The sequence below is a fragment of the Oreochromis aureus genome, linkage group 13 (assembly GCF_013358895.1).
Source record: "Oreochromis aureus strain Israel breed Guangdong linkage group 13, ZZ_aureus, whole genome shotgun sequence".
Classification (NCBI taxonomy): Eukaryota; Metazoa; Chordata; class Actinopteri; order Cichliformes; family Cichlidae; genus Oreochromis; species Oreochromis aureus.
In genome coordinates this window covers 6,485,369-6,511,091 of record NC_052954.1, presented here as the reverse complement: position 1 = coordinate 6,511,091, position 25,723 = coordinate 6,485,369, and the positions used below count along the sequence as shown (strand labels likewise).

General features: G+C 41.9%; 1 protein-coding gene across 1 annotated transcript in view; it reads left to right on the top strand.

Moving 5' to 3' along the window:
- The first annotated feature begins 2,120 nt into the window (after positions 1 to 2,120).
- Positions 2,121 to 25,723, top strand: part of sertad2b (SERTA domain containing 2b) — a 45,608-nt gene continuing 22,005 nt past the window's right edge. Inside the window, exon 1 of the mRNA XM_031741120.2 lies at positions 2,121 to 2,284. The gene's annotated coding sequence lies outside the window, so the exon portion shown is untranslated. The remainder of the gene's footprint in view (positions 2,285 to 25,723) is intronic.

Genomic DNA, 25,723 nt, shown 5'->3' with positions numbered 1-25,723 from the left:
TGAAATAGGTGAAGTCAGAAACTTGGTGGAGTACCAGTTACTGAGTTGCAAAGCTTTTTTGAAACCATTTTTCAGCTTACTAACACTCAGATAAGCATGGTTGCTGGTTAGACCATAGTTTACATCCATCCATTTTCTTCCACTTATCCTTACTAGGGTGGTGGGGGTGCTGGAGTCTGTCCCAGCTACCATAGGACTAGGCAGGGTACACCCTGGTCACATCCGCAGTCTATCGAAGGGCTAACACAGAGAGACAGACAAACATTTGCACTCATGGGTAATTTAGAATCACCAGTTAACCTAAGCAGCTAACACAAGCAACCAGCCAGATGGTGGAATCAAACTGAGGACCTTCTTGCTGTGATGCAACAGTGCTAACCACTGTGCCACCGTGTGGCCCAGTTAGCTTACAGTTTAGTTTTTACTCCACAGACATATTTGTAAAACTGCCTCCTGCTTCATTGCTGTCTACAAATCATCACTCTACACTGGGAAAGTAAAACTAAATGCTGCTCCAGAAACTACCTGCCATGGTCGGCCACTCATACTTGTCCTCAGAGCCTTATTAAGCAATGGGAAGTAGCAGTGCTGAGAGCGCTAACACAGGGGCGATGATGATGAAGAAGTCCTTGTAGCAAAAGATATTAGTGGAGCTTCAGAAGGTCCTTGCCAGCTCCCAAGCTGCTGCAGACCATCAAAAACATTTGGCACACAACGAAAGTGCACCATGCAGAACAACTCCCAGGACTAAATGCTTCTCGCTAAGACCTCTGCGGGGTTACGACAAAGAACTGTCACGTAAAAGTCCCCGATTGTTATCCGGAACAAGCCCAGAAACAGGCAAGCATCAGAAGAACTGAGCCACTACAGACTCTATGACATCAGACAGAAATATCAGGTTATACACAAAAGAGATGAACATGGGAAGAAAAGAGAATTACAACAATCTTATGGGGTAAAACTCCAGTTTTGGAAGATTAACCTCTCAGTGATGCTGCCAGCACACAGTAGGATATTATCTCCCAGCCAAAGCCAGCTGCATGAGGCCCAGTAAGGGATCCAGCAGGGTGGAGTGCAACCAGGCATGTCCACGGATATCTTTCAACACTCCAGGAAAAGCAGCTCAGTGACGATAGCAAAAATGAAGTCCATTTTCCAAAGTAGCTCCTGCGTGAATGAGCTAAAGAAATAGAGGTGGCAGTAGTTTTATGCCTCGACCATCAGATGGCCGTGATATGTCTTCCTATCTATGATACACTAAGTTTTATCTCTAGTCTGCAGGACGCCTTCACCTTCCCCAACCTGTAGCCAGGCAGAATGAAGACTGACCACGACCCGTCAACTGTGAAAGCCCCATTTAAATGCACCACGTTAAGCATTAAAGGAGTATTTCAGGAGTTTCATCTGGACCAACAAGATCTGCCCCCAAAAAAAAACAAACAAACAAAAAACTGGGAGGATACATGTCATCTGTAGATTTCACAGGCTATGGCCAATGCAAGTCAGCCTGTGGTCTGAATTCAGTGACTCAGAAATCATCCTGCATGTTACTTTATATTCATATGAACGTGTGCCCTGCGTTCCCACCCACCTGCCTTTAATGGTCAATGGGAACGATTTCCGTGGACGGAGCGGGAGCTTGGGGTGAGGGTGGGTGTGTGTACGGGGCTGGCGTCCCTTTAAACTGCACACAGAGTTACTGTTGAGGGCTGCGTGACTCCTCGCCGCCGTACCCGCTTCCGCACAGGCGCGATTGGCCGCCACTGCTGTGTGGGCGGGACACGAAACAGTGACTCAGCTCTGAGTCACTGCACGACATGTCTGTCACAGAGCGAACTGTGAAGCGTTCACGGACTTCAGGAACAAACGACTGATAAAGAGACTCAAAGTCAGACTGAAACATGGCGAATTTTACAAAGCACATCTCCGTGTTATGAACCACATATATAATATGTTTAATAGGCTTTCGTAGGCAACTGAACCTCCACACTGAGTGATTTCTTTTCATTCAGGAGCAGAATTCAAGCATATTTTTTGTCCCATGACACTTGAATGCAGCACGAGGCTGGCTGATATTACAAGACTTCGCATTGGCCGCGGTCTGTGTGACATTGGAGACGTTGGACTGAGCCCGTACGTAGTCCACCAGATTTTAGGTAGAACAGAAATTAGACATCCCGGCATTGGCCGTGTGACCTTTCTCCCATCACAGAAGCTCCAGAGTCAATTTTTTCAAATCCATTTTTCTACTTCAGCACCGTGCTGGACGGATCTGCCATACAGGGTGAGTGTCTGAAACTGCATCATGAACTCTTGTACAGACACTCGCTGTCTGGGGCTCCTCTTGGTTGTGATCGTAAGTGATTTATTTTTGTGTTTATGTTTCCATCTCTATGAGTCTTCTTATCTTTAACACCTTAAACATCTCCACAAGTAGCTTTCAGCATTGTAAGAAAAAACAATAACCTATCATAAATGTTTGGGTTCAAAGAAGGAGCAAGTACGTTGCCTGTGTACATCAGCAGAGGCTGTCAGAAGTGGAAAGGTGCAGCGTGGAATTCCCGTTACGCACGATCATAACGCGCGTAGACAGTTCAGCGCCAAACTTCACAGGAAAAATAGCGATTTATTGGAGCGAACATAATGCATAAGATAATGCATAACAGGTCAAGCGCGCAGATGTGTTTTACTTGTGGAATTACGATGCTCTTGAAATCGGCCTATGTTTGACAAATGAAACATCGCTCATTGTAATATAACCTCATATTTTTGCCTGTTTAAAAAGTTTAATTAAAAGGCGTCACTTCAAGTTCTTAATCATGAAGGGAGCACAGGAACTTTTTTGGGGGGGGGGGTATAGTTTTAAAGGGCTTTTAGGGAGATCTGATTCTTCTGGAGTTGGATGAACTCACCGCGGTGTTCTCAGTTGACGCTCACACAAAACCAGCGCTCATTTGCTGTTCTGCTACTGCCTTCATTATATAACCGAGTTGTCTTTAAGCTCACACACACCAGCACTGACTGACTGAAAGGCAGATCGCGCTGCGCTGCTGCGCTGCTCCAGTGCGGCACAGTATTCCCCCGTGCCTGGACTTTATACACACATGTGCTTATAATTTATGTGCCGTCAATGTCAAACCGAAGGAAGAAACACGTGTTTAGGATCGTATTTATTGGGTATTTTAAATCATCATTGCTCACTAGGAGCATAGACTTTCATATCTGAGTGCAGCCCGGGCTGACCGGCCTGAATGAACACTCCTGCCGTCAAATGGCCAATGCGGGGCTGGCTGGTGGAACTTTGGCAGAGGGATTACACAAGCATCCAGGCCTCTAACTCAGCAGCTAATCCAGATTAAGGTGCTGTGGTTCTTCAGTGTTCCCAGCCTGGGCCACAGACACTGTGGTCTGACAGGCAAAATCAGCAAACCGTCCAGCATTAGCTGTCGCTTTCCCTACTTTCAAGACTCTGATGTACTTACAATCCCCTGCAGTGCATTTAAAAGCAGAAATTCCTGATCTAGTATAATCATGAACCTGACGTCACAGTAAAGAGAACACCATGTTGCTAAAAGCTACCTTGATGATCAAATCTGGACTGCTTTGGGCCAAAAGCTTTTCAGTAGCCACACTGAACAGATGCAAAGCCCTTCCAGAAGCAAGTCTCACCACTGAGCGGCTACCTTGAAAGTCCTCTGGACACTTATCTGTTCAGGTGTTTTAAGTCATTACGGAAATGAACTTTGCCTCTTTATATCCAGCAAGCCACTCAGAGATGGGGTCAGGGTTCCCTTAAAGCCAGGTGCTACATAAAAAATGACATGCATTTCTACTGGGGTAAAATTTCATTTAAAGAGGAAGGTGTGGACCTACCTCTAACCCTAAACAGGTCAGCGGTGACTCTGTGGATGTTAAAAAGTTCTGTGGTGTTCTGTTTTCAGAAACTAAAAGATGTTCCTGCTGTCCAAGCAGGCAAAAATTCTTTCTTGGGGTTGTATGATATCCAAACACAAATTCTACCCCTTACTTGCAACCCCGTGTGGGTAACTAATGACCTGGTATATGTTAACTGGTTAGATCAGAAAAGCATATAATCACTAGTCAAATCTGGTCAACTGTAATTCTTCCATCCACTTCAAATTTAGGATTCTTTGACTGCCCTCATGTCAAGAGTAGAAGAGCAGACAGGAAAATGGGGAGGCAGAGACCTGGGAAGATGAGCAGCAAAGGGCCACAGGTCGGAGTCAGACTCGGCTGCTACGTTTAGCCTTGCAGCATCACCTGCGCACCCTGTGAGCTAACCTGGCTCCCAGCTGCAGCAATCTTGACCTACAAATGTGTTATAATCTCCTGTGGTGAAAGTTGCATTCTTGGCCTCATAGAAGTGAACATAAGAAGTCTGCAAACCTCAGGGTACAAATCTGTGTAAGGCAGAGGACAGGTGTTGTACTTGTTTCTGAGGCTCAAACCGCTAAGTACTGGTTAGTGGTTCTGTTTTTCCTGACCTTCTGCTTTTAATGCATTTGGCATTCAGTATGGAGAATGTGACAGAGACTGAGAGAGAGAGAGAGTGAGAGAGAGAGAGAGAGAGCGAGAGAGAGAGAGAGAGGGAGGGAGGGAGGGAGAGCTCTGTGAACTATAAATAGACAGTGGGAGAGTGGTTGTGATGATAGCATCACCACACAATAATCCCTCAGCAAGACTGGCGTTACTCCACTGCACTGTGCTGGCTCTAACAGGGAGCAGGTATCCCCTCTACTTTCCCCCTATACAGTAAGCGGTGTGAACCCTTGACCTTATGCCAAGAGTCTGTGTGCGTAAATGCTGTATTAAGCTTTCCGTGTTTCACTCAGCCTGAACAGGTTGGAGGGTGAATGGAGCTCCCTGGTCAGTCAGACAGCAGGCAGGGGGGCAGATCATGTTCCTGCAAGGTTGTGGGCATAAACTGCCATTTGTTGAATGCCATCCTGGACTCTCGCTCATATCAGCTACGTCTCAGCAAGAAAATATTGGCTATGATCAGTTTCAGCACCCACAGATCTTTTCCTTGTCTTGGAAGGCTAACTGTAAGCTCTAACCGCAAAAATGACAAATGAAATGGATCAATGAAGGCACTCACAGAGTGCTTTTCATTGCAGTGTTACCATAGAACTTAAAGTTTGCTTATCTTGATCTGCCTCACTGTTGCTATAGAGTTGCAAAGTGGTGGCTGCTATTTTGGGCAATCCTGATTCCGGCAGTAAAGTCCCATTCATTTCTCCCACAGAAAATGTAAGGTGACTCATAGCTGGAGCTCCTCTACAGCTTGGATTACCATCAAAATCATCTGATTCAATCATCAAATCATTAACAACGGTGTTACAAAGTATCTCTATATTTTTTTTTTATTAAAAAAAGTCAACGGTGTAAGGTTGTGCAAATAAAACTTCATGGTAAGAAAGTTAACTTAAATCCTTATTTGCATTTCCACAAGAACAACTGGGTTCTTCAGATTCTGTCAGGAAATCAAGTCTGTGTATCAAAATCAGTTTTGAATGTTTTTTTTATATCTCATGTGATAAAATTAAGCAGCTGTGGTTGGCTGCATCTCCACAGCACTGGCTCCTGGAGGTCATGGGTATTGTAGTATTTAGACTGATGTACTTCAGTCCATAAGGCATAAAAACCATCAACCTGACAAACTCTGCAGATACCAAATATCTCTGCTAACATAGTTCTGTGTAAATGCTTTGTCACAGTCATTATAGCATTAACGGAGCATGTTTTTCAATAGCGGGGGAAGCTGCAGCTCTGTCAGTCCTTTAGTGTCCCTGTAATGTCTCTGTTTAAAGTGTAGCTATGCAGCAACATAAACATTTGGACACTATTAGCAGCCTAATCTTGATGCAAACAGATATTGGTTATATTTAAAAGGCAAATCAGTGGCTGCTGTGTTTTTTTTAAAGGAAGTCATAATGTGGACATGACACTGATGAAAATGCCTTATTCGTCTCTTATTGAGCCTATCCGTGCTTTTTCTGTGATTTACTAATTTGAAAGTCTCAATCTTAAGAAAAAATCATCTCAAGCTGTTCCCTAACATTTCTGGTGTTAAGCTTAATGACCTTCAGCAGATGTAGTGAAGATCATCTTAAAGGCCCAGAGCACGCTTTAGGACCTAAACATCCTTTATATACACACAGATATAAACATACTAGACACAGATTGTCAAGCTGTAATGAAAATGTCTCTGTTTTGTTGCTGTGTTTCATGGTGGCAGCGTTTGTGTGTGATGTAAGTGTTTGACTGCTGTCCATAAACTGCACTTACAGGTTTGCAGGTGCAAACAGGACACACACACACACACACAGTCACACACACTTGTATTTTGCTGCCTTACCATTCATTCCATTGCCACAGTCAGCAGTCGTGTGTGTGTTTGTGTGGCAGCTCTGCATTTTTGTTTTTAGTGCTTTTACTTTGAACAGAGCGCTCACCATCGCCCCACCCGTTCAGGCAATGACCTCCTTTTCATTATTCAAACAAACAGCAACTTTTTCTCGTTTCATTCCTTCTTTCTTTCTCACATGCTGACGCGGATACAACTTTATTTTTTATTTTTTTAATCCAACAGATCAACTGTGCAACATTACAGGGAGAAACAGTGGCAATCGTAGGAGATTTTTCTTTAGATATTTGATACTTTGATGTGTTTACGAGGCTTTTATTGGCATGGATGTGCTTTTCAAGTTTGTAGTGTGGGAATGTGTAAAGCTGCGATAAAGGCTTCATTGTGTGAATGCTGCATGCCACTTTTTCTTATCTTTTGAGATCTTGTAAAGTCAGGAAATGTTCAGGAAAGAAAAGGGGACAAGAATTTCAGTGGTGGAATAATTTCATATTTGCCAAACAGAGCAGGGGGAGCATGGTGGTGCAAGAAGGCCGTGAGTTTGAATCCACCACCTATCCACCATCCACCAACAGGACAGACGCAGATGTTCGCTAAAACCTCAAAACATCCCACATTCCTGTGTTTTTAACTCCCGCCAATCTCACAGACACTAGGGAACGTCCTGTGCTAGACGCCACAGAACATGCCCACTGGTCTCTTGTCCATGTGCTGATGGGTCAGAGTTGTTTTAGCAGCATGGGAGGAGTTTTAAAAATCAGGGGGTGGTTTAACTTTCAGGCTCGTCTGTGTACAAGAGTTGGCGTTGAAATGTCGTGAGACAAAATACTGTTACTCGAGGCGGTGTTTTAACTCCCAGAACAGACCTCGTGGTAAAAGCGCGTTGTGTTACAGCATTACATCAGCGTCCGTGTTGTTTTCTGCTACGCTTACAGCATGTTTACGACGTGCATCGCAATGCACTTAGGATCTAATAACTGAGGGAGCATTGTGCTGGATTCAGAGATCCTCAGGAAACAAGACGCAACAAGCAGAGATCGGAGACACATACTGTACACGCACACACACACGAGTGAGGGGATCAGATGTCAGAGAAGGCGCATTTGCAGGCCTCTTAACAGGAGCAACAAACAACTGCATTCAGAGACAGACAGACAGACAGATGTAAAGAGCAGATTTCCAGTGTCCATTGAGAAAATAAGGAGCTCCTAACTGAGCCGCTTGCACAGATGTTGACTCGTTGGGAGGTTATCATGTTACGTCCCCTAGCACACTGACTCATTGCTCCACTACCTGTATACTACGCTGAGTTACATCATGTACTCAGTTGGAATACCCCCTCCCACACACAATCTTCCTCCTACTCTGTAAGACAGCGAGAATGCTGCTCGATGCTAACGTAATGTGGTCGACTCTGACACACTTGATTCATCGTGCTGCATGTTTTTCAGAACTAGTTTACTTTTCATGATCATCTGAAATGTTGCAAGATGAATGGAAAAGATTATGATTGAAAAATGTTGTACAGTAAACACCTTAGTCAAGTGTCCTATAAATATATTCTTTTTAAAGGGGACCTATTGTGCTGCTTGTGGCCGCTCATGTTAGATATGCCTAATAATGATGTTAGTGTAAGTGCAGGTAATCCCTGTTAGCCAGACGCTCATACTTGAGACCAGAGATGGGCAGTAACGCGTTACTTGTAACGCGTTACTGTAATCCGATTACTTTTTTCAAGTAACGAGTAATGTAAGGGATTACCATTGCAAAAACGGTAATTAGATTACCGTTACCCTCCCGTAGGAACGCTGCGTTACTGCGTTACTAAAACCGTGAGTTTTTTGCGAGAATGTCTCATGACAGTGACGTAAGCGAGTGCGACGTTCGTGACAACAGCTGTCTGCAGATCAACAATGGATAATATATCGAAAAGGGAGAAAGTATGAGCATGCAGCGTTTAAAGTGTGGAAGTACTGACCTTATTTTGAGTTTGATTCCATAAAAGTGACAAAAAAACATTAGTGTCCGTTGTGCGTGGAAGAAAACTTCTTTTTACAGCGAAAAACCCCTAAACTTCCAAGCAAGCACCGAATGCGCTCACGACTGTAATGGGAAATTCACAGAGAAACTCATGGAGTCTTCAACTGACCGCTGCGGCACACCTGCACCAGGGCAAACCTCCGCCTAAACCTCCTGCTTTACAGGTGAAAATAGAGCAACTAGTCTTTGACTTTATTTATTTTCTGCTGTGTTTTACTTGCATCTATTTGAAAGAGTGAGTGTAAACACAAAAAAATATTTAATTTTATGTGCTGGAATGTGCAGAAAATAGGTTTAAATGTTAAACAAATTTCTTCCAGTCAGAGAATGTTGCATATAATTTAAGTTAAAAGATTAAAACTAATAAAACAAGTTTTAAAAAAGAGCGTTTCCATTTGATTACATTTTGTATGATGGATTATGCAGAAAAAGTAGAATTGGGCTGAAAGATCTATTGCTTTATTACCTATTCAGGTTGTAAATTGTGTTTTTAAAAAGTAACTAACTAAGTAACTAAGTAATTAATTACTTTTGAAAATAAGTAATCCGTAAAGTAACGGGATTACTTTTTTGGGGAAGTAATCAGTAATTAGTAACTGATTACTTTTTTCAAGTAACTTGACCAACACTGCTTGAGACTGCTCTAAACGCTCTACTTCACACAGCTTTTTTAAACTTATGGTTTGTGTGATGTCACAGAGAAGGGATATCCCTAATATGGTGATCTCTGGCACACAGCTCCGCCCATTTCCTGTTCAAATCTTTTGCTGGGAAGAATAAAGGGATCTTAAAGGGAGGAGGAGCTAAAAACTGTTTATTTCAGCTGGGGGATGAACTGAAGGGCATTCTCCTCGATATTGTAAATTATTATTTTTCAGAGCTGCTCTAGTAGAGTACAAAAATAACCTAATATCCAAACAGGTCCTGTTTTTGAGCACACATTGTTTCGTGAATGCACGAATCACTCCACAACTCTGATTGGATTAGAAGGTTATGGTCTAGGGCAGCGGTCCCCAATCCCTGGGCCACGGACCGGTACTGGTCCATGAGTTGTTTGGTACCGGGTCGCGAGACTTGAGGCTCGGGTGTGAAATTCATGGTCTTCAGGGTTTTTTTTTTAATGAGTTTTTAGCATTATTTTTTAATGGGTTTTATAATTAACTCGGTTTCTCTGGGTCTTTTCCCATGTGTTATGAATAAATCTTCTTTTTTTGGTACCGGTACTGGTTTTATTTTGTTGTATTTATCCACGACACCTTAAAGGCCAGTCCACGGAAATATTGTCGGACATAAACCAGTCCGTGGCGCAATAAAGGTTGGGGACCACTGGTCTAGGGTTAAGATCTCCAGTTCCATTTCCGGTTACGTCATAATAGATTTCAAGACTTTCCTACAGCCACAGCAGCGGACCTTTGAGGTTCTCAGATACACTGTAAAAAAAAATTGTTGCGAAAACCCAGAAACTCAAGGCAACTGACTGCATTTACGTTTTTAGGTTCTGATGGATAACTTATAATTTCAAGTTTAGGAGAAAAGTTGCTTCAATTAATGTTTTGTGTTTACAAGACTAATAACTGTGCTTTTCTTAACTCATATTTTATTGTTTTACCAATGTAATTCCTAAAGTTTACACAACATATATTTTTTGTTTTGCCAATCAATTTCCTAAACACAAAAATATATGTTGTGTAAACTTTAGGAATTACATTGGTAAAACAATAAAATATGAGTTAAGAAAAAGCACAGTTATTAGTCTTGTAAACACAAAAACATTAATTGAAGCAACTTTTCTCCTAAACTTGAAATTATAAGTTATCCATCAGAACCTAAAAACGTAAATGCAGTCGGTTGCCTTGAGTTTTTGGGTTGTCGCAACAATTTTTTTTTACAGTGTAGAAGTAATTTGTTAACCAAGAACTCAGGACAAATACTAAATTATTAGTATTCTGTCTCCCAAGTGTGTTTCTTATGGACAACAAAGCCAACATTTTGGACAGCAGCTGGTCTCTGTAGTCATTGTTGTTAACATAAAGCAGTTCTCCACCTGCTGCTGGTTCTGCTTAGAGCAGTGCTGTTGCTCACAGTGGATCTCAAGAACAGAACCAAAGCCATAAAGTTGCAGTCTATGATGCTGGAGTTTTTTGTTCAACAGCAGGACGAGAGACTCGCTGTAGCTGAAAGTTATTGAGGACTGCAATGACCTGGCCAGTGAGCTAACAGCAAGAAAAACACGATAGGAATGACTGGAGCCAGCTGGTTAACGAAGGCTAACTGTTCAAAGTCAGAGCGAGGGGGATCAGCCATATTGAATAGGTGTAAGTTATGCCCAAAGGCTCTGCCTGAGGGTTGTAGCACCAAGGTGTTAGCAGCAGATTTGGACTTTGTAGGCTGTGGCGTGAGACTGAGTGTGTTGGGCTCTGTGTCAGCTGCATTATTCTCCTGGGGAAACTGCAGAGACCATAGAGGGGAGTCATGAGGGGAGTGGGGCTGGGGGTGCTTCTTCTGCAGCAGTGAGTGTGTGATACGTGTCGATGATGACAGCAATGATCAGAGTAATGAGCTTAATAAGACGTTCCATGTGCCCACATTGGACTTTCTGACCATGATCATGCGATGGTGGTTGTTAGGGATGAGCACACAGAAGTACTGCGCTGTTGACATTTAAGCATACACTAGGAAATGAGAAGAAGAGGAAGAAAATATGATGGGCTTGAATCAAATTAATCAAAGATGGTCCAGTGAAGGATGATGCATTATAGTAACAAGAAGGCCTCAGAGAGCGGACAACTCCACCTCCACTCTCTGAGTATTTTCTTTTAAAGGAAGAGTACTGTATTTTCTTTTTAAAAGTGCTTTAACACATTTGTAGTTGTAAGACTTTTTGTCAGTTTTTGGCCAGTGAATCACTGAGCGGACCTTTAAGGAACTTGATGTATGTAAGCTAAATGTTATTGACTCCAGGTAAGAGTATTTTAAAACAATAATCAGCGTCATGATAAATAATTATATGAACCTTAATTCAAATGCATATAAGTTCACATATCTTCCTCCACCAAAATGTAAAACCTACACAGTTGTGTGATATCAAAACACACCTTTTAAGATTTTGAATCCAATCTTCAAACAAATTAAATTACAATTTATATTATTTGTATTTTTGTGAGAGTCTGGCAGATGAATATGTTTGTTGAGCAGGACTGTGTTCACTGTTCAGTCGTAATTTAAACATTTCATTAGTCATTCAGTCTCCATCTGCAAAGGTGTGTGCTGAGATGTTATCTGTTCACTCAAAGTGTTTGCTGAGACATTAAAAGCGCGTTGCCTCCTGAAACATAAGATATTACAAGGGTATGCTAAGTATATACACTCTCTTTAAAAGTGTGTACAAACTCTGTTTGTTAACAGTCTGTAGCCTCCTCCCACTAGCCTACAGGACGATCAGTAACACAGGATTGCAGAAAGCTTTGAGCTGGAACTGGAAAACAAATCAGCATGGCAAATGAGTCGAATGAGTTAGGGAGCATTAACATGCCAGCCCTGATATTGGGATATTTGGCTTCCAGTCACTGTATGATTACGGCCTAATGATTATATACTTTGTTATACAGTGCTGTGTCAGCTTGGCTGCCATTCAGGAGGCTGATATCTGTGTCAGTGGTGCAGAGTAGCATTTGGAGAGATTACTGTTTGGGCCTTTGACTGAATGATGATGTGTGTAACACCATAATTTGAGCCTTGTGTGTAAGCCAGTAGCGTATCCTTTGGGTAGCAAACTCACGCAGCTGGTCAGGCGAACGCTTTAAACAAGTGAAAAGCAGGAATGTGGTCTTATTCTGCAGCATGTCTCACATTGTTTAGTGGATTAAGGTCCTTACCTGCTAGTTGGTCACTGGGTCTATTTAATGCTTTTCTCATATCTGTTTTTGTTACTGGTATCATTTTTTTTATCCTTTCACATTTTTTGGCACCAGCTGGTAGTTGTTCCTGAAGAAACAAAGCTGGTTGTCGCTAAGTTACTGACAAACTGAAGAAAACTTAAAAACTTGATGATTCTCAGCCAGCTTTTTAAAAATTTTGTTATTTTTTTATGTTGCTTAATTGCCTCTGTGTGTTGTGTGTCACAGCCACTGCTGCAGCTCCAACTGCTGATCGTGATAAGTTGGCCGAACTACAATAACTAAAATCCTGTTGTTTTTGTTTCTGATCACGAGTACGCACCTGTCATTTCGACCCCATGCAGCATCCTAGCCTCACATCTCTCAATTTAGATGTCTAAAAATATCTGGGAGCGCTGTAAGACGTGCTTTAGTGTGATAAAACCAATCAGTGGCTGCGTGGATGGACGGTATCTGCTGCAAAGAATTTCACATGAGCTCTCCCTGCTTTTCCAAGCTGTCAAATATTTCTCTGCTAATAGTAAAACTGAAACTGCATTAGTGTTTGGATAATTAACCATGTGGTTGGTTTTAAATGGACACCTGCATCACGACAGGTCGCAATAATCACCTGATTTTAAACTGTATTGACTGTGGAATTGTGCCTGCAATTAATATTAACATTCAGCTTGGGCCGCAGCCATAACGTGTTTTAGGTTTGCTTGTGTGTGTGTTTGTGTGTTTTTGTGTCTGTGTGGCAGAAGCTGGTTTTCATGACTCGTAGCTATGGGATGGATTTTTCTTTTCAATAATTAATGAGGAGGAAAGCAAACACATCCCTCTGCTGAATAAGGACAGTTTGTGTGTGTTTGTGTGTGTGTGATCAGGTGTTTGTTCTGGGTTGTATTGTGTTTCCTCGTGTTTACTGCTGGAACTGGTGCTGGGCCAGTTTACTGGGCCAGACTGCCACAAAGGGATTTGATTAAGACTGTTGTAGACAAGACTGGGACATACTGGTTTGGACTGGGCTGAAGTGGACACTTTAAAGATGAGTCAAACCACACTGATTAGCCCAGCCCCAACCGATTGGATTGGTCTCCGGTGGACTGGATTGAGCCTGACTGGTGGTAAACTGGTGGTTAATTCAGCTAGGCCATGAAATCAAGCTCAGTCACAATCAGCAAATACTGTTCTACACTTATATTTGGCATATAGGGGGTGCTGTTTTAAGCTGCTTTATCCTGCTTTTCGTCTGCAAGCCACTTTGTAACCCACCTCCAACCTTTTTTCTTTTACATTTTTTGCTCTGTTGTGTGCAGGGTGAACAGAGCTGTCCAACCAACTATAAAGTACTAGAGATGGAAGACTCCTCCTTACATCTATCTATCTATAGAGTTGCTGCCAGAACTGTGCATGAACAGTGTGCTCGGACAGGATTGAACCAGATTAGTGTTGGTTTTATTCAGTCAAGTCATTTTCCCCCAGTTTCCCTTCCTATTTAACATTCCCATGCCTCCAGAAGCAGCTCACATTCTCAGATTTTCCATGTTGTGGTGCTTCCAAAACATCTCACTTCATTTCATTTCTGTGGTAGTTTGTTTGTTTGAGCGGTTTAGGCTGAAGAAGGTTTGGTTTGGCTCACAATTGCTATGGTGAAGGAGAAAGTTAAACTAAATATTTAGCAGGCTGTTCTTTGTGTGTGTGTGTGTGTGTGTGTGTGTGTGTGTGTGTGTGTGTGTGTGTGTGTGTGTGTGTGTGTGTGTGTGTGTGTGTGTGTGTGTGTGTGTGTGTGTTTTTCCCCCCTCCAGTCATTGCTTTGACTGCATTCCCCCTGATTTTATGAAGACAGATTTTATTTTGTTGTACAAACGGCTCCATTTTAGTCCCCCTGCTAGACCTGTCCACTATAATTAGCTGCTTTGGCGCTCTGCAACTAATGTGTTTGTGTGTTCATGTTTTGGACAAAAGAGAAAATGGAAAAAATGGGATATACGATAAGATCCTGTCCTGATTCAGCCTTTTTAAAGGTTTGTAGAAAAATATGGAGGACATTTTTTTTACTTTTTCAGTTCTTATATAAACATTTGTAATTACTAGCTCCATATTCAATGTTCATTCGTATTCATATTGAGCGATGATGACTCATGACAACCAAGCACAACCAGATCCACTGGGAAAGACAAGGAAACATCTGAAAGCTCTGAAAATAACTTTCATATGCCATGAAATAGTCCAATTTATCTGGTCAAACCTTTCTTTTCAAGGTCATCATCCAACTTTTAACTCCATTTCATGTAAATATTATCGCCTACGTTGTCAGTGCTGTGTCTGCTTCTGGTTTGGTGTTACCAGACAGCTGATGGAGTCTGCATGTGTGTTTCTTTTCATTCAGTCTTATTAAGTAAATGACGACTACCGACCAGTTGCTCTAACACCTGTTATAATGAAGTGCTTTGAGAAACTGGTCCGACGTCACATCATGTCCTGCCTGCCACCCACACTCGACCCACTCCAGTTCGCATACAGAGCTAACAGATCAACTGAAGATGCCATTGCTACAACGCCCACACCACCATCTCTCACCTGGAAGTGCAGGGCGTTACGCCATGCTGCTCTTTGTTGACTTTAGCTCTGCTTTCAATACGATACTCCCGGACAGACTAATAGTTAAACTGCTGGAAATTGGACTTCCTTCTACCACCTGCCGCTGGATCAGAGACTTCCTGTCAGACCGTGTACAGAGAGTTAGAGTGGGGCCTCATCTTTCCTCAGCCCTCAGCCTCAACACCGGCTCTCCACAAGGCTGTGTACTGAGTCCCCTACTGTACACTCTGTACACACATGACTGTGTTAGTACCCACCCAGACAACGCAGTCATCAAGTTTGCAGATGATACCACCGTGGTGGGGCTCATCTCAAGGGGAGATGAGACGGCGTACAGAGCTGAAGTTCAGAGGCTGTCAGATTGGTGTGTAGATAACAACCTGGACCTCAATACCACCAAGACAAAAGAACTGGTAGTTGACTTCAGAAGGAGGAAGTCCAAGCTGCAGCCTGTCAGCATCAACGGGGAGTGCGTGGAAAGGGTCTCCAGTTTCAAGTTTCTGGGTGTGCACATAGACACAGACCTCCAATGGAGCTCTAACACCTCTGCGGTCTTAAAGAAGGCCCAACAGCGTCTCCACTTTCTGAGAATCCTCAGAAAAATGGACCTGAAGAAGGAGCTGCTGACCGTCTTCTACCGCTGCTCCATTGAAAGTGTGCTGACATATTGCATCGGTGTATGGTTCTCCAGCTGCACCACAGCACACAGAAAGGCACTCCAGAGGGTCATCAATATGGCCCAAAAAATCATTGGACATCCTCTTCCCTCCCTGAAGGACCTGTACAGCACTCGCTGTCTCAAGAGGGCACGCAGCATCCTACGAGACTGCACACACCCAGGACATCGGGTGTTTAAGCTGCTGCCGTCTGGCAGGAGGTTCAGGCTGCTGAGGTCCCGAACAAACAGACTCAAGGACAGCTTTTACAACAGGGCAATAGCCTAATCAATGCAAATAGCTGACCTGATTGGCTACCTGCCTGGCCTTTTTTTAGGGGGAGGTAACAATGTTTAAAACAATAACAATAATAATATTTATATTTATAACAAGGTGCAATAATAATTAATGTGCAATAATAACAGTGTGCAATACACATAACACTTATTCTTCTTTTTTATTTCTAAGTTAATATACTGTGTTGTGTTGTTTGTGTTGCGTTGTGATGTGTCATATCGTGTCGTGTTGTGTTATATGTAGTGCCGACGTAGGACAGTTTTTCCAATTTCATTGTACTACTGTACTATGTATGACTGTGCAATGACAATAAAGAATTATCTTATCTTATCTTATCTTATCTTATCTTGACTGAATCACATCTGATGTCGCACATCACCCCAGTTTTCCTCTTGGTGGTTTTTAGGGTGTGCTCATACAGATCATAGGGCGGTAAATGAGTTGTGTTGAGTGCTGACTCATTGTGAAAGACCACTACCTGTTTTGACAGTCCGACCATATATGGAGTCCACCTGAAATACTGGGCATGGGTCTCATTGTGACCTAGACAACCATCAGTTGCGTGAAGTTCAAGACATCTCCATTAATGGACCGTGGAGCTTGCATTGATTTGTAAAGCGTCATCCTGAAAGGTCAGAACAATTTCCCATGTTCACGAAATGTTTATCAGTACTTTCAAATTATTGTTGCAGATACAAGTCAGTATACCAAGGGGCTTCCTGTGTGAACTGCTAACCAACTCAGCAACCAAAAATGTATAGGAGCCAGTGACCTTGTCTTCCATTATTATCAGTGTCACATGATTCATTGACACCATTACTCCTCAGCTTTATGAAGGTGCAAGTTTACAGCCATTCACACTAATGGGTGGATCAACACCTGGGTAAAATTCACAGCCGTACTTAATCTACTTCCATGCTCGGTGTAGATGCGAAATAGCCCGGGAAATGTTTCCGCTTGAATGTTGGTCCTTTGTGTTTCCTCAAAGCTCGCAGCTATGTCAGGGGAGAACCAAGGCGAGTTTGCACCAACATGGGTGGCTGTAGCTCAGGTGGTAGAGCAGGTCATCTACTGATCGGAAGGTTGGTGGTTCGATTCCTGGCTTCCCCTAGTCTGCATGGCAAATATCCTTGGGCAAGATACTAACCCCAAATTGCTCTCCGATGCATCCATCGGAGTAGGAATGTGTGTGTGAATGTTACTTAGAAAGCACTTAGGAAAAATGTGCTTGTGCGAATGGGTGTGAATGGGTGAATGCACAAGTTGTGTAAAGCGCTTTGAGTGCTCAGAAGAGTAGAAAAGCGCTATATAAGAACCAGTCCATTTACCATTTAACCTTCTTCCTGTGAGGCAACAGTGCTGACCTGAGCACTGCCATGCTGCTGACATAGCACGCAGATTCAGAATGAAACTTGCAGCTCATGCATGAAATTCTTTTCATTTAACTCAAAGGAAACAGTAAAGTCTCCAAGCAGCAAAACCCTCCCTGTCATTATTATGTTATGTTTTGTTCTGTCGGTGGAGTCTGCCTACTGCTTACCAAGTTGGGCTTCAGAGTTGCTCAGATCACATGGTCATGATGACACGGCTCTTGTGACTCAGGTCCTTTATACGTGCCTGTTTTCTACCACATCCAGCACAGGAAACAACTATTCACAAGCCATCACGTGGGTATCCTGGACCAGTTTTATTGTGTAATTATTGTTGTTCACTTCATCTGTTCACCTTAAGTTTTGGCTTGTGTGTAAAACACACAGTTTAACTGTGATCCCACCTCAGCATCAGTACAGTTGTAGATGGTGTGCTGTAGTATAGTTATAAACATCCACTAACCTTGTAGATCCATATATTTATGTCTATTACACATATAAAACACTTTTTTTTACAATAAAACTCTAAAAAGAACATTTTACTCAGGGCCCCCTGGTGGGTTAACATGGCCATGATCAGATATAAAGTGACCCTGACTTTGTCATTAACCTTGATCATGACAACAAAAATCACACTGATGGTAAAAGCTGATTTCTCATTGGGTTGTATTCTGCTTGCATCATATTCATTTCCAACCGAGGTGCATTTAAGTTGTTAGTTCTTCTCTGGGGTTTGTAAGAAGTCATCCTCTGAAACTATGAAAGGCCAGGCAGAAGAATCAGGCAGTGGAAAAACAAACAGAGTAGTCAGAGACTTAATCACAACATATCTGCTGGAATGCGCTGACCTGCACACTTATGATATATTGCAGAGGATCTCTGGCAGTTTGGCTTAAAGTGCGCACACACACACATCATGATCATGCAGGTTTCTGGAGCTGTGATTTGCTACAAGACTACTTACAGAGTTTGAGAAAACAACTGAGCTCTGTTTAGTTGCTCGAATGCAATTTTTATGCATGCGTGTGAATGTGCTTTGTGTCGACTTCTTTTTTGTGGAAGGGGAGCAGGGGGGTCAACACATGTTCATTTGTTTTCCCCCAAATATGTCTTTTTTGTGTGTTTGTGCCGAGCAGAATGTGGACAAAGGACTGGGTGTCTGGAGAAGGTGCTGGGGAGGGGAGAAGGGGACTATGGGTGATGGGTGGGGGACTGGACGAAAGGATGATGGGTGGGAGTCTGCAGGGGACGGCTGGCACTCTGGCTGACTGGCTGTGTTTATAGATGTGAGTTTGTGAGGGCAAAGGTGTGTGTGTGTGGGTGTGTGCATACATCTGCATATCTGTCTGCATGTGTCTAAGAACATGCATATACTCATCTGCCGGTGAACCCGTGCGTGTGTGTACACTGCCTGTCTGTTTGGAGGCTTGTGTGCAAGTGTGTGTGTGTATGTGTGTGTGTGTGTTCTTTTGTTTTGCTCTGGGTTGCTGGGTGATGGGACCAGCTGGGAGGGCTGAAGCCATTCACTTCCCTTCTGCTACCCTGAAGGCAGCCAGCAGGGAGGGAGGGATGGAGAGAGATGGTGAGGTTTGCGGGGGGGGGGGGTTGAGAGGGGAAAAAAAGAAAAAGAGGAGAGAACCGTAGAGTATGTGGACGCAGGATCTCTGCATGAGATTTAAAGGGAGCAAACGCAATCAGGCGAAACAGAAAGAGGCTCGCAGCAATAGCGGAGAGGTGAGGAAGTTTTGAACCAGCTCAGGATGAATGAAGAGATTCATGAAGGAAAGCTGGGGGGGAGAGACGGAGGGAGGGAAAGTGTGTCAGGCTGAATCGTGATAGAGCAGTGGAGCTGACTCAGCCAGTCTGGTCTGGTGTAGGAGGGCAGCAGTAAGGAAAGAAGTAATAGATTACTGAGGATGGATTACTATAACCACAATTCTGATGCACTTTTTTTTCTTGTCAATACAGCAAACATTTTCATATTACCAGATTATTCCAGTAAACTGATTAATACATGATCTTTGGAGAGATTTGGGAAATTTGGACTTTCTGAAAACAGCACTAATTGGAGTGAACAGTAAAGAATCCACCTTTTGTCTCCCTAAACACCATCAGTCCACTTGGTTGTAAGAGACAAAACTTATATTCTGACACCTCGAGCTCACCCTGTGACTTTCTCTTTTGTTCTCTGTCAGTGTGATCACACAGGTGTCACGGAAACGAGTGTACAGTGGTGATTTTAAGATGCTTCCGTTGGCTCGGTGAGGGTTTTCACCGGGCTTGCAACTGCAATGCTGTGTGACAAAAGACAAAATAAGGCAGTACTGTACAAGTGTACAAAAGTGTACAAGTCTTCCTTCTCTCACCCCAACTGGTCGCAGCAGATGGCTGCTCCTCCCTGAGCCTGGTTCTGTCGGAGGTTTCTTCCTGTTAAAAGGGAGTTTTTCCTTCCCACTGCCACCAAAGTGCTTGCTCACAGATTGTCATATGATTGTTGGGTTTTTTTTCCTCTGAATGTATTATTGTAGGGTCTCCCTTATAATATAAAGCGCCTTGAGGCGACTGTTGTTGTGATTCGGCGCTATATAAATAAAATTGAATTGAACTGAAGTGAAAGACTTTGTTATAACATCTAAATATGACGGTATTTTTGCTGGTGGAAGTGTATCGTGTGAACTGAAAACCAAAGAAGCACATTTTAATCAAAGCGGTGTGAGGGCTGGTTCTGTTAAGGAGATGTGAAAGTGTGGGATTTTTTTTTTCATAACCATGGCCGTCCATCACATTCATATGTGAACATGTAGGAGGAACTCTGTTACATCTGACACAAATGTCCACTTAGTTCAAGGATGGACTGACTAGAATCTGATGGCAAAGTCATTGTGGCTTTTTACACATACATATGTTTGCCTCTATCGGTCAGGCTAAACAGAAGAAGTGATGATGTCTTATTTTGAAAAACGTCAAAGCTCTGCTCTATAGGAATGTTCTGCAAAAACACGTTTCTGGCTGGGTTATCGTATTTAAGGCGATAACACAGGAACACCCAGGAATACTGGACTGGTAACATCTTGATGTTGTGGACGTGACTTTTGTCCTTCAGCTTTCACTTCAAAGTTTTCATGTGAGTTCAGGCAGACATGGAAGTAAACTGACACTTGTCTGGATGACAGTGGCAAACAAGTGTAAGGCAGAAATTCCTTTTTTGTTTTTCATTTCTTAGCACTGAACGAGTCACCGGCAACTGATCCAGGATTAGAGGTAGGGTTAGGCTAATCTTCATCTGTTTTTTAAATAATTTTGTCTCTTTGGAACACCCAAATGGAAAATCCTTTAACAGAGGGATGTCAGAGGGAGCTCATTTTACTTCATGAATCAAATACGGCCCACTTTGATCTTAGCCGAGCCGGACCAGTGAAACTCCTCTTTCTGTCAGTGTAAAGAAGTTTAACTGCACATTTAATCCCGGAGGTATCTCAATGTAGAAAAAGACTTTTTTTACACAATAAAGAAATGCTGAAGTAGTTACTGAAAGAAACCTGTCAGCATGACTCACTGGTCTTAAATTGTAAGAAATTAATGTGTAAGAAAAAGTTTTGGCAGTTCACAGCACAGACTTTCCTGTAATCACAAAGCGGAAATTTTTTAAAAATAAATAAAATAGATGATTCACATAAAATGCGCTACTTCACTGTAACTGTTTTACATATTATTCTATAGTACAGCATTTTTGTTGTGTATTTATATAGTGAAAAAACAGGATTTTTTTGTAATTTAAATGTTTGTCTTTACTTCATTGCTATTATATGAATGGCTGTGGGGGAGGTCTTATTTAACTCAGTGTAAAAAGATGTGAAAATACAGTTAAAGTCAAAAATTGATGCCCTCTTTCTCATTTTCCAAAGTTGTCCAGTGGGCCTGATTGGAGTCTTTGCGGGACCAATTCTGGGTCACTAGGTCTTATGTTTAACCCCGGTTTTAACAGAAAACGTTGTCAAAACGTGTCCATTTTTGCATGTGGCAAAAACTAAACCCTAACCCCCAGGCAAGTCCCCGGCGATTTGGTGGGTGTTAAGTGGTGAATTTATCACCGTTGCTTTGTTTGTTATTTTTGTACATTGTTCTGAGTGCATTCTGGTTTTTTAAAAGCTACACCAGAGAGGAAGAATATCTCTCTGTGGAGTGGACTGGAAGGAATAGGGGCACATAAAATGAAGCTGCTTGGTAGCAGAAAATCGGAAGAAAAAGAAAGATGGATAACCAGCTAGGCCGTATAGCTACTAGCTGCTAGTCTCTAAAGCTGCTTCCTTGTGTGCCATGACTTGTGTGTCAGCTCGCTTTCTCTCGAAGATTAATGACCTTCCTGTTTTCAGCTACAATATCCCCCCACAGAGTTTTCAGTGCAGTTTGCTTTGACTTGAAGTGCATTTAAAAAAAAAAAAAAAGGAAAGAAAGAAATGCTGCAGAATTTATTGTTGGAGGCAAAGCGTCAAAGATATGCATGTGGGAGGAATTCACTCACACATGAAATGACACTGCAGTGAGTTGGTAAAAGCAATAACACTCAAGTTTTTACTATTACTACTCCACCTCTTTTTACTATGACTAACACGTTTACTGCTATGAGTGCCATCACTTCCAGTATTTCTCACATCAGCTGCTATTTTCTGTACTTAGAACTTTGGTCAGACTAGTCATGCTAGAGCTAACCCCTGACTGAATTCAGTGTTTTTACTTGGTGGACAGAGGTATCTGTGTCCTAACTACTAATGGTAAGCTTTTCTGTTGGAATGTGTGACACTCACACACTCACTGGATGGGTATACACACACACACACACACACACACACACACACACACACACACACACACACACACACACACACACACACACATTAAAGGGTTGGGGAAACTCCTCATTAAACACATAACTGAGTACAGTCTAAGATACGTCTGAAATAGTTGTTTTAGCATTAAATAATGCCTTTATTTTCCTTTCAACTTTGCTTTAAGTCCATTATTAAATATAATTTCGGTAATCTCCATCTTGCCTGTTTTTGGCATTTGTACTCTGATTTGTTAATCCGTTATAGAACACGGGCAGTAAAGTCAGGGACTTGAAAGAGAAAAACAATTCATGTCAGAAGTTATGAAACAAGGAAAACAGAGAAAAGTTCCCAAATGAAAGAGAAACAGAGCAAGAATGAGAGAGAGAGAGGGAGAGAGAACAACAACTTCTTTCCTGTAAGTCACCTGACACTGGAGGCGTTACAGCAGTCGTGAATAAACATACCTCCCTCCCTCCCTTTCTTTCTCTTTGTCTCTGTTTTTCTGTATGGCTCTCTCACTCATGCTCAAGTCAAGTCACAAGCCCTCTCTTTGCAAGATGAAAAGTTTTGTGCAGAGCGACCTAACTGTTTTCTATTTATAGAGCTGTCTCTCGAAATTTTTCATTCACTGGACAGAAAATAAAAAAAGTGGTGTTATTTTGTTTGGGGAAAATAGCAACTCGGAAATGGCTCAGTAGAGCTTTTATTTAAAGATCATACTTTGCGTTTTGTGTTTTGAAAAAGTAAAAAAAAATGTGTCTGTTTTACAACAAATGGTCACCTTGCTCTTGGATCTCAGCCTCGAGCTTACTCCTCTCAATGAAACACAATTTTGAAAAACAGCCTCAAAACAGTTTAAGATCTGTATTTTTTTTTTTTTAAAGAAAAAGGAATAAAAAAGCAGAAATCGTTTCCTGAAACTGAGGTACTGCTGTTTTTACCAGTGTGGCTTCTTTTCTGCTGTGGATTAACGCTGACAGTACTGTGTGCTGTACGCTGGTTAGACATTTACAGCAGTAATTAAGTCTAATTTAAGTAATTTAAGTCTACTGTAATAAACCATTATAATAATTTTTATTTTTTTTTAATTTTTTCAATAACAGTGGAGCTTTATGGCACAGAGGTAAGAGATATATTGACATGCCTATTAGCAGGAAATGTTTGATTGTTTTGGTGATGGAAATTTGACGATAAGAAATATATTAAATATAGTCTGGTTGACCCTTCTATCACAACGCTCATAAAAACTGGAGGATTATCTTGACTTGCCTATAAAAATATCAATTTCCAGCCAAAACATGGTATACTGTATAGAGTGTATATACAGTAATAGAACATGACTAACTTGACTTTTAAGGATGGCAATATGAAGAGAAGGAAGAAATCAGACCGTTATGAGCAGATGTTTGCATTCACAGCAGCCTGAGGTGTGCGGATTTGATCTCACTGCATGACTAATGGGCGGGATGTGAAATCATCCGGTTGAAATAGCCTCAATTATCCAATCACAGCTGAGCGAGAACGAATATAAAAGTATAATATGTAGAGTAACTTCTTCTAGATGGTGTCTCTGTTGCTCCATATACTGTATATAAAAGATGGATGCATCCATTGTGACTATCACAGTCTGCTGTCTCAGTGTTTTGGTCACTGCCATGTTGATTTTTGGAGGATGAGTGAAACGGTACGTCCAGATGAACAGAATCAACTTCTTGAGATTTCCTTAACTGGACTCTATCAAAATAGCTACTTACTAGTATCCACCCATTGTGGGTGGATGTACACATATTGGCAGAAACTCAGGGATCAGTATCATGTCCTTAGATACTTTGATATGCATGATGGAGTAGCCAGGGAATCAATCCACAAGTTTTTTAGTTTGTTTTTTTAATAATAGAATTTTACCCACAAGAATGAAGCATAAACTTATTGAATGAGGCGTTCTACACAGAACGATTCCAGCAAAATGTTCTAGTTCAGTGGTCCCCAACCTTTTTTGTGCCACGGACCAGTTTAACGTCAGACAATATTTTCACGGACCGGCCTTTAAGGTGTCGTGGATAAATACAAGAAAATAAAATAATTCGACCAAGACAAAAACTGTGGTATTTTGTAAATATAATAATAAACGTGAATTCACTGTGTAATTGTGTAACTTTATTAGCAGTGTCTTCCTGAAATGCGCCAACAACAATGAGAGTAACATCCTCCTCTCTGCCCCTTAATGCTCCCTGGTTACTATGGTAACGTGTAAATATTTCTTTCAAAATAAGACACACAACTACAACATGGGAAAAGACCCAGGGAAACCGAGTTAACGATAAAAACCCTGAAAACCATAAATTTCACACCTGAGCCTCAACTCTTGTGGCCTGGTACCAAACAACTCACGGACCGGTACCGGTCCAATGGGGGTTGGGGACCGAGGCTCTTCTAAGTTCAGTGACTTTAATTAGTTACCACACAGCGCTCAGCTATAGTTTCCTTTATTGCGACACCTGTCAAACCACCATTGATGTGAGTGAGGAAACTATCCATACAGACCAAATGGAGAAACTGAACCATCTCCTTTGGACTCCTTGTTGCCATCCTGATGCTGGTGGGAGGCTAAAAACGAGCCCTAGCTGGTTAGTTCTCCTCTTCGTCCTTTGCAAAGCTGAGAACTTTACCCATCATTGCGTGTACTTTCTTCCACTACCTGTTTAACCGCATTTTCAGAATGAACACCTTAATGAGTCACTATCCAGTCTTAAGGTATAAAGTGGTAATACTCAACGCTTGCTGCTTAGCTTCAATAGCCTTCTCATAGTCGTTTACACAACATCATAGCTGTTAAGTCTTCACTTTCTCCTGATAATTTTTGTTAATTTCATTTGAATTTTTACATTGTTCCTTTTTTATTATTATTAAATGGTCTTACATATTTTAGCTCATCTTTATTTAAGCTTACGTAGTCTGTTTTCATGAATGAAACTGATTTGGACTACTTGGCCAACAGTGTAGCTATAAAACCTGACATCTCAGCCTATGTACTAAAACCAGTGGCAGCTGTGGTTTCTGAGGCCAGTTACAGTATCTCAAGATAATTAATCCCGTAATCGTGAGATAAACTGTTTGCCCGGGATCACCGCTTAATTGTCCAATTTAGTTTAGATAACAAACTTTATCCTAAGGATAAAGGGAAGAGCTCTTTAATGAAAGCAGCTTGTAAAGGTCATGGTGTACAGAAGCTTGTTGTCCCAAGATAAGCACACATTTATCATATTTAGAAAACAGTTTTTTATTATGTAGCAACAGCGCAGTAATTCAAGTGCAGTCAAGTCATAGGCTTAAAAAGACTGAAAAGCCCCATTTGTCATCTCTGTAGATACGTAATGATATAATTGGGTCATGTCAACCATGAGATTGCAGTTTCAAGTCATGTGAGAGGCCTAAAGATTTGTGTTCTCTTTTGATGTGAGGGTTGCTTTGTGATTGAAAAACAGTAGGATGCAGTGCAACAAGTCCTAAAAGCCTGCTCACACGGACTGGCTCCTAACTTTTCTCCTCTGAGATTCAACACTGACACATTTTATTAATGCTATTCTGACCATACCATTAATTGTAGATCTCATTAATGCTCACTTGGCTCGTGACAGCCTCCATATAACATCGGCAGACATAC